The 9,726-nt window shown below is 39.5% G+C and overlaps 1 long non-coding RNA gene across 1 annotated transcript; it reads right to left on the bottom strand.

Moving 5' to 3' along the window:
- Nucleotides 1-536: 536 nt before the first annotated feature.
- On the bottom strand, nucleotides 537-2,886 carry LOC105485344 (uncharacterized). Its single transcript, XR_989508.3, has 3 exons — nucleotides 2,306-2,886; nucleotides 1,546-1,671; nucleotides 537-694 (listed from the first exon to the last, which is right to left on the bottom strand). It is a non-coding gene; the product is annotated as an uncharacterized lncRNA (long non-coding RNA).
- Nucleotides 2,887-9,726: the final 6,840 nt, after the last annotated feature.

Consider the following 9,726-nt stretch of genomic DNA (forward strand, 5'->3'; position numbering starts at 1 on the left):
GAAAAGTATTAAAAAGTTATTTGTACCGTATCCTTCCAGTGTCGTAAGCGTTGAGGTCACAGGCTATGACATAGTCTTCATATTTCCATTTCCATTTAACATGGCAATATGTACTCCACAAATATCTACTCAATGAATTTTTAAAAATCAACAATTAATCTAACAATAATACTTTAACTGACTTTTTAAATGATTCAAATTAAAGTAAGCATATTTAATATTTGATCACCTGGAACTTCCTAGCCTATATTTATTAACATGCTAATCCTGATGACCCTTAACAATAAAAAAATTCTTATGAAATTCATTTTTAAGTGTAATATTATAGAGACATATTCTCCATGTGGTTACAAGCCCTAGCAATACACATTGTAAATCCCAGAGAGAATGGTTAAAGAGATTCTCTTACCTAGCATGTTAATCACTGAGCACGGATGATCCACAGAGCTTAGTAAGTGTCTTTTAATTATTATTTGTTGGTAATGAATAATAAATAAAAGTGTCAGGTGGTATCATAAAGGAGATGTTGGCTTTTCTACTGCTTCTGGGCAACTCTGTCTCTTCTAAGGCTTACATAGGCCAGCAATACCTTTATTTATAAAATTACTCAGCCTACTTACCCATCAATTTAGTAGCTCTTAATAGTCAGTCATGTGGTCAGTCGTGTGTACCAAGACTGGGTTCCCCCAGGTAACTGGAAAATGGAACACAAAGTAAAATTATGCAAATTCATCTGCTGCTGTGTGTCTGCCTCTCAAGAAAGACACAAATTATTCCATCGTTGTAGGATTATTTGGAATTCATGTGAAGAAAATAAAAGAAATAGTAAATGTAAGTGTATTAGTCTGTTCTCATGCTGTCACGCTGCTAATAAAGACATACCCGAGACTGAGTAATTTATAAAGAAAAAGAGGTTTAATGGACTCATATTTCCACATGGTCATGGAGGCCTCACAATCATGGCAGAAGGCAAAGGAGGAGCAAAATGTCATGTCTCCAAGGCGATAGGTAAGAGAGTTTGTGCAGGGGAACTCCCATTCATAAAACCATCAGACGTCATGAGACTTATTCACTACCGTGAGAACAATATCGGGGAAACCACCCCCGTAATTCAATGATCTCCACCTAGTCCCAACCTTGATATATGGGGATTATTACAACTCAAGGTAAGATTTGGTTGGGGATGCAGCCAAACCATGTCAATAAGGAACAAAGGAAAATATACAGGTCAGATAATATGATAAACTTCTTGACTAAAAATAGAGTATTCTTAATGACAGGAATAATAGCCATTATGTCAGGCACATTAGGTTTGAACTACAGCTCCAAGCGTTTTGGCCAGTTATTTAACCTCTTATGCCTCAATTTCACCATCTGCCAAATGGAGGAAATAAAAGTATATAATTATAAGTGTATAATTTATAAGGATATTTTGTACACTTAACTGATAACAGTAATTGGCAGGAATTATTTACTCAGTGGCACGGTGACTGCCACAGAGTCATATATGATATACATATACACAAAGTCCTAGCCCCTACTCACCAGTTTGTAACTCCCATCAGAGACGCTCTGTAGTGGCCCACTTTGATGCTTGCCCTCCATTTACAGCTTACCGAGGGGTGTCCCCAGCTTCTCTTCCTCTCTTATCACATCCCTGTGAGCAGCTCTCTTGGAAAATAATACATAAATATACATAAAATTCTTAAGTAAGAAACTTACATCTTTCTATATGTTTAGTCAGAGAGATTTGTCTTCACATAAGAAAAGTCACACAGTTTGGAATTTTAAAAAATCACGTTTTTAAAAAATCACATTTCTCTATGTATCAACATGCTGGACTTGGAAACACCACATGTACATAAATGGAGACTTCACTGAAAATCAAAAAATATGATATGTGTGACAGAGGGGAAAGATTAATGGGCTGTATGTAGGAGGAAAGGAGGCTAGCCGCTCCAAACTGGGAGGTTCAGGAGAATGAAAGTGTTGCCAGTCGTGGCTTCAATGAGACAATAGGCAGAAACCCGTTTTTCTTAAACAGGTTTATTAATAAACCAGGACTCTCCCAAACATCCAGAATACGTGATCATCCTGCATATAAAATAAAGAGACATGGGTTTTAGGCCAGGTTTGCATTTCCTGGCTGCATAACTTGATTAAGTCATGACAGATTTCTAGGACTCTTGCCTCATCAATAACAGAAAGAAGAAATGACTTGTATTAGTCAGGCTTCTCCAAAGGGACAGAGCTAACAGAATAGATGTATATATGAAGGGGGGTTTATTAAGGAGTATTGACTCACATGATCATAAGGTGAAGTCCCACAATAGGTTGTCTGTGAGCTGAGGAGCAAGTAAGCCAGTCTGAGTCCCAAAACCTCAAATGTAGGGAAACAGGCAGTGCCGCTTTCTGTCTGTGGCCAAAGACCCAAGACAAACCACTGGTGTAAGTCCAAAAGTCCAAAATCTGAAGAACTTGGAGTCCAGCGTTCGAGCACAGGAGGCATCCAGTATAGAAGACAGATGAAGACCAGAAAACTCAGCGAGTCTGCTCATTCCACCTTCGTCTTCCTGCAATTTTTTCTAGCCATGCTGGCAGCTGATTAGATTATGCCAACCCAGACTGAGGGTGGGTCTGTCTCTCCAAATCCACTGACTCAAATGTTAATCTCCTTTGGCAACACCCTCACAAACACACCCAGAAACAATGCTTTGCATCCTTCAATCCAATCAAGTTGACACTCAGTATTAACCATCACACTTGCTGATGCATAAGAATCTCTCTAGCTGTGCTTCTGAAATAGAAAAATGTATGTGCCTGTTGACTGAAGAAGACTCGCAACCCTAGATTGCTGGTAATAGGTGCCACCAGAAGATTCATCCTTCTTAACTTCCTAAAAGCATAAATAAGAAACAAGACAGAAATTTGAATGAAAAGTAAAGGAATGGCGCTGCGGGTGAGAATGAGAATGAGAGCAAGGAGCCGTAAGCAAGCTGCTGTTGGAACAGCGGGTAGGAAGGACACTCTTGTGAGGGCAGTTGGAAGAGTTCCCACTCCTGCAGGAGGTGGTATCAGGAATCAGGTGAGAGGACCACAGAGGGAAATGGCTGCCGAACAATACCCTTCTGTCTTTTCATTTCTTGCTCTCCAATTAATTACCGAGAACCCTCCTTCTGTCGCATTGGAGGAGGTATGTGTGAGCAGATGGAGAGTCCGCTGGGTCCTTTGTATCTATATTCTTATCTACAGTCATAGTTTTCATTTTCCAGTTGAGAGTTACCAGTTGAAACCTGGTTTCTGAAGCAGAGGAAGTTAGATGGAGCTGTAAGTCTGTGTCAATTGTTTGGTGTGTCCCTATGTTGTATGCACGTTATTTAACTTTATTCTTCAGGTTTCAAATTAAACATTTTCTTAGAAATTTTGTGAAGAGTTGTTCTAATGATGGCTCCCTGATTTAAATTCTGCCCTTTATCTTCAAAGAATCTATCAAAATCATTTTTAAGTATGTGTTTAGTGCTTGCCTGCCCACAACTGACTGCAAGCTTCATGAAGCCAAGAACTCCATCTGCCGTATGCTCAAAGCACACGGTAGGAGCTCCATAAACATTGATTGAATAAATAAATAAAATTAATAACTATTAGTCAAATAAATAAACTCCTGGGGAGAAATGAGTGACGGTGTCATAAAATAAATGGAATTCCAATAACATTTGAATTATGGGCTGCAAACACTAGACGGAGGAGAGGCTTTGTATGCAAAAAAAATTCTGGCTAAATTTTTGTATGCTGCTAATTAAGGAAAAGACATCGGTAGAAAAAAAGTGAGATGTGTAAAATTTGCTTTTGTTTGATTATGAAAAATTCCAAGAAGTAGTTTACCATTATTAGATGATAAATAGAGCCAGAGATGTCGGGAAATAGGCCCCATGACACCAGTGCAAACATCTTACCTTTAAAAGCTGTGAGTTTGGCTGGGCGCAGTGGATCAAGCCTGTCATCCCAGCACTTTGGGAGGCCGAGACGGGCGGATCATGAGGTCAGATCATCGAGACCATCCTGGCTAACACGGTGAAACCTCGTCTCTACTAAAAAATACAAAAAAAAATTAGCCAGGCGTGGTGGCAGGCGCCTGTGGTCCCAGCTACTCAGAAGGCTGAGGTAGGAGAATGGCACGAACCCGGGAGGCGGAGCTTGCAGTGAGCCGAGCCACTGCACTCCAGCCTGGGCAACACAGCGAGACTCCGTCTCAAAAAAACAAACAAACAAACAAAAACTGTGAATTTGACTTATTGGCAGGTTATCTTACTGTGATGGCCAGGACAGAGTTACAATTCTATTATTAAAACATGCAAAAATGAGGGAAAACTGAACGCAAAAATCAGTATTGGTAATGGGTTAAATAATTAAAGTACAAAAAGGACAGAAGGCAGAAGGTACGCACCATGGGAGATTCCTTTATTTGGAGATTAGGATGGAATCAGTGTTGCTTGTGAGAAATACAGAAAGGGCTGAATGTGGATGTATTGCATGAACTAATTAGTAGTATTATTATTTTTATTGGAAGTCAACAGTTAACAATGTAAAATATTAGATATTGTTTCATGAAAAGTAAGGAAGTCAAACAAAAATATAGGAGTCATTAAGGACCTTTGAGAGTTTTAATAATCAAGAATAGAAAGTCACATTACAGGAGATTGTTACGGAAAACAGGTAATTAAAAAAAGGCAATAGAATCTGATTTCTTTTTGGTGTTGATTGGAAAGGAGATGCCTCAGCAGTTTAAGTAGGGTCAATGGAAACACATTCTAAGTACGTATTTGAATTAAATTTGTGAAGACACAGAAGTGTGAGCTGGTAAGGGGGAAGATGAGATGGTGCTAGCCGCACTGTTGTACTGTGAGTCTTTGTTTCAAACATGTCTAATGAACAGCCACATGAGAACCACAATTTATAGCATCAAAGTGACTTGTGGGACTACTAAATGAATGTTTTATTTTTATTTTATTTTAATTTATTTATTTTCTTTTATTTTTAATTATACTTTAAGTTCTAGGGTATATGTGCACAATGTGCAGGTTTGTTACATGTGTATACATGTGCCATGTTGGTGTGCTGCACCCATTAACTCGTCATTTACATTAGGTATATCTCCTAATGCTATCCCTCTCTGCCTCCCTCTCCCCACAATAGGCCCCAATGAGTGATGTTCCCCTTCCTGTGTCTAAGTGATCTCATTGTTCAGTTCCCACCTATGAGTGAGAACATGCGGTGTTTGGTTTTCTGTTCTTGCGATAGTTGGTTGAGAATGATGGTTTCCAGCTGCATCCATGTCCCTACAAAGGACACAAACTCATCCTTTTTCATGGCTGCACAGTATTCCATGGTGTATATGTGCCACATTTTCTTAATCCAATCTGTCACTGATGGACATTTGGATTGATTCCAAGTCTTTGCTATTGTAAATAGTGCTGCAATAAACATACATGTGCATGTGTCTTTATGGCAGCATGATTTATAATCCTTTGGGTATATACCCAGTAATGGGATGGCTGGGTCAAATGGTATTTCTAGTTCTAGATCCTTGAGGAATCGCCACACTGTTTTCCACAATGGTTGAACTAGTTTACAGTCCCACCAACAGTGTAGAAGTGTTCCTGTTTCTCCACATCCTCTCCAGCACCTGTTGTTTCCTGATTTTTTAATGATTGCCATTCTAACTGGTGTGAGATGGTATCTCACTGTGGTTTTGATTTGCATTTATCTGATGGAAAGTGATGATGAGCATTTTTTCATGTGTCTGTTGGCTGTATAAATGTCTTCTTTGGAGAAGTATCTGTTCATATCCTTTGCCCACTTTTTGATGGGGTTGTTTCTTTTTTCTTGTAAATTTGTTTGAGTTCTTTGTAGGTTCTGGATATTAGCCCTTTGTTTGATGAGTAGATTGCAAAAATTTTCTCTCATTCTGTAGGTTGCCTGTTCACTCTGATGGTAGTTTCTTTTGCTGTGCAGAAGATCTTCAGTTTAATCAGATCCCATTTGTCAATTTTTGCTTTTGTTGCCGTTGCTTTTAGTGTTTTAGACATGAAGTCCTTGCCCATGCCTATGTCCTGAATGGTATTACCTAGGTTTTCTTCTAGGTTTTTTATGGTTTTAGGTCTAACATCTAAGTCTCTAATCCATCTTGAATTAATTTTCATATATGGAGTAAGGAAAGGATCCAGTTTCAGCTTTCTACTTATGGCTAGCCAATTTTCCCAGCACCATTTATTAAATAGGGAATTCTTTCCTCATTTATTGTTTCTGTCAGGTTTGTCAAAGATCAGATGGCTGTAGATGTGTGGTATTATTTCTGAGGGCTCTGTTCTGTTCCATTGGTCTATATCTCTGTTTTGGTATCAGTACCATGCTGTTTTGGTTACTGTAGCCTTGTAGTATAGTTTGAAGTCAGGTAGCATGATGCCTCCAGCTTTGTTCTTTTGGCTTAGGATTGTCTTGGCAATGCGGGCTCTTTTTTGGTTCCATATGAACTTTAAAGCAGTATTTTCCAATTCTGTGAAGAAAGTCACTGGTAGCTTAATGGGGATGGCATTGAATCTATATATTACCTTGGGCAGTATGGCCATTTTCACGATATTGATTCTTCCTATCTATGAGCGGTATGTTATTCCATTTGTTTGTGTCCTCTTTTGTTTCACTGAGCAGTGATTTGTAGTTCTCCTTGAAGAGGTCCTTCACATCCCTTGTAAGTTGGATTCCTAGGTATTTTATTCTCTTTGAAGCAATTGTGAATGGGAGTTCACTCATGATTTGGCTCTCTGTTTGTTTGTTACTGGTGTATAAGAATGCTTGTGATTTTTGCACATTGATTTTGTATCCTGAGACTTTGCTGTAGTTGCTTATCAGCTTAAGGAGATTTTGGGCTAAGATGATGGGGTTTTCTAAATATACAATCATGTCATCTGCAAACAGGGACAATTTGACTTCTTCTTTTCCTAACTGAATACCCTTGATTTCTTTCTCTTGCCTGATTGCCCTAGCCAGAACTTCCAACACTATGTTGAATAGGAATGGTGAGAGAGGGCATCCCTGTCTTGTGCCAGTTTTCAAAGGGAATGCTTCCAGTTTTTGCCCATTCAGTATGATATTGGCTGTGGGTTTGTCATAAATAGCTCTTATTATTTTGAGATACGTTCCATCAATACCGAGTTTATTGAGAGTTTTTAGCCTGAAAGGCTGTTGAATTTTGTCAAAGGCCTAAATGAATGTTTTCTCTGGACACATCCAAATTGCATTCTAATTGTCTGTATTTTGAGGTTGCCTTCTTTCATACTAGGTAGTTTACAGCTGGAAAACGCATCTATTTTATATATATATATATTTATATATATATATATTTATATATATATATATTTATATATATATTTATATATATATTTATATATATATATTTATATATATATATATTTATATATATATTTATATATATATATATTTATATATATATATATATTTATATTTAGAGGTGGAGTCTCATTCTGTCACCCAGGCTGGAGTGCAGTGAGGCATGATCATGGCTCACTGCAGCCTCCAAGTGCTGGACTCAGGCGATCCTCACACTTCTGCTTCCCGAGTAGTTGGAACCACAGGCCACCATGCTCAGCGAATTTTTTAGTTTTTTGTAGAGATGGATTCTTGCTTTGTTGCCCAGGCAGTTCTTGAACTGCTGGCTTCAAGAGATCCTCCCACTTTGACCTCCCAAAATGCTGGAATTACAGGTGTGAACTAGCACACCCTGCCAAAAGATATATCTATTTAGGATATCTGAAAATAAATACAAGGTGAGGGAAGCCCTGGTGATATGTTTGAGTCTTTCAGAAAATGGCTTTTATGATGGTTTTAAATATTCAATTCATTTATTTGAGGGGAGAAGATAATTTATGAAAGATAAAAGAAAAAGAGAGAGAGAGAGAGAGAGAGAGAGAAGGTATAGGTGCAGAGGCCCCAGACTCTGCTGCAGCTCTAACACCTGCAAAGAGAGAAAGGGAAGGACTTAGGACTGGGCTGGCAGAGCCTCAGCCTGTGGTGCAACTAGGAGAGCAGTGAAAGACAAGAAAGATAAGAAAGGTTCTAGGAAAGATAGGAGGGGGCAGGAATGACAGGACACTCGTAGGCCTGCCAGGCCCGTCATGAGCCGAGAGATACCTGGGCAAAGCCCGGCTTCAGCATAAAGGCTGTGGTCATTCCTGTCTTCGTTTGTTTTGGTGGCTATAACAAAAAGGTATAAACAAAGTGGCTTATAAACAACAGAAAAGTATTGCTCCTAGTGCTGGAGGTTGGGATGTCCAAAATGAAGGCACCAGCAGATTCTGTTTTCTGGTGAGGGCCCACTTTCTAGGTCAAAGATAGTGGCTTCTAGCTGTGCCCCCACAGGATAGACGGGGTCTCTTTCATAAGAGCACAACTTCCACCGAAAGCCAGCTTGACTCTATCGCTTCCCCAGAGTTCCCATCTCTTAATACGATCACAGTGTGGATTGGGTTTCCAGGTATGCATTTGCAGGGGACACTAAGATGAAGGCCAGAGCAATTCGATAAGGTACTGCAGTGAAAGGCCTTCAGCAAAACATGCTCCTCACATGACAGTCTCCGGGGTGGAGGGAGGAGCAACTTTCTCCCATGACTACCACCAGCTAGGTCAATAGGATCTGTGCTTCTTAAGGGATAACCTGGTCATCTTAGGGTCTTTTGTGAAATACCAAATTCTCCAATGCCAAGCAGGCTACGTGGTTCAGATGGCAAGCCTTGTGGATAAGTGAGAGTGGTGCTTATCTACACATTCAAAACTTCGTTTTCGAATTGAAAGGGATTTCACAGACCTGTTGGGATGTCCTCCATCTAAGTATCCCCATAGAATTTTATCTTCAGAGTTTATTTTAAATATTATAATTCCTGTGACATTTTCACCAATTGTTTCACTGCCCTGCTTTGAAATCCCTTGAGTAGATGTATGTGATATAAACATTTCATTTTGGAAAAAAGAACTACAGTGGTAAAGCTTTACGGATACTTAAATTCAGGTTGTAGATTTCCCTGAAGATAGAAAAGAAAAAAGAAATGCGAAGTTCAATTGTTTTGAAATACGTGTGGAGTGGCTGCTGTAAGCCTTGGTGGTAGTAATTGTGGACTTTTGTGCTTCTTCAGTTTAACTGTTATGTTGCTTGAGTGAAAAATGATAGACGCTTTGAATTCCAAGCTCCATTTTTGCCCCTTATTCTATACTGTGTAAGAAAACTTCTTTTTCCCCATGATATGTTTTCTATTCAAAGTGAGTGATTCCATTCAAATGACCAACCAAATTTTCTTCTTAGGGAAATAAAATCAGGGGAGGGCACCTCATTTTGCATGACAGTTCCCAGGTGCTGCCTTTAGGGCTGGCACACACACGACGCGTGCAGGAAGCCGGTTCTGGTTAGCACCCACTTGCAGTGGGGATAATTGGCACGTTTGCTCGGCACACACCTCTGCTCCCCACTCTAAACAGAATCCTGCTCGCCACTGCTGGGTTCCTGCACATTTTTGGATTGCTCTGACCCTGATGAAAGGAAAAGTTGCTAACAGATATGAGTGAACAGGTTTGTATGAAAGAATGCCTGTGAGCCAGCTGGCCCTGTGTTTGTTCACTGTAACAGGGTCAGCAACCTTGCATGGTCTTAATAAATAGCAT

The sequence above is a fragment of the Macaca nemestrina genome, chromosome 16, assembly GCF_043159975.1.
Source record: "Macaca nemestrina isolate mMacNem1 chromosome 16, mMacNem.hap1, whole genome shotgun sequence".
Lineage (NCBI taxonomy): Eukaryota > Metazoa > Chordata > Mammalia > Primates > Cercopithecidae > Macaca > Macaca nemestrina.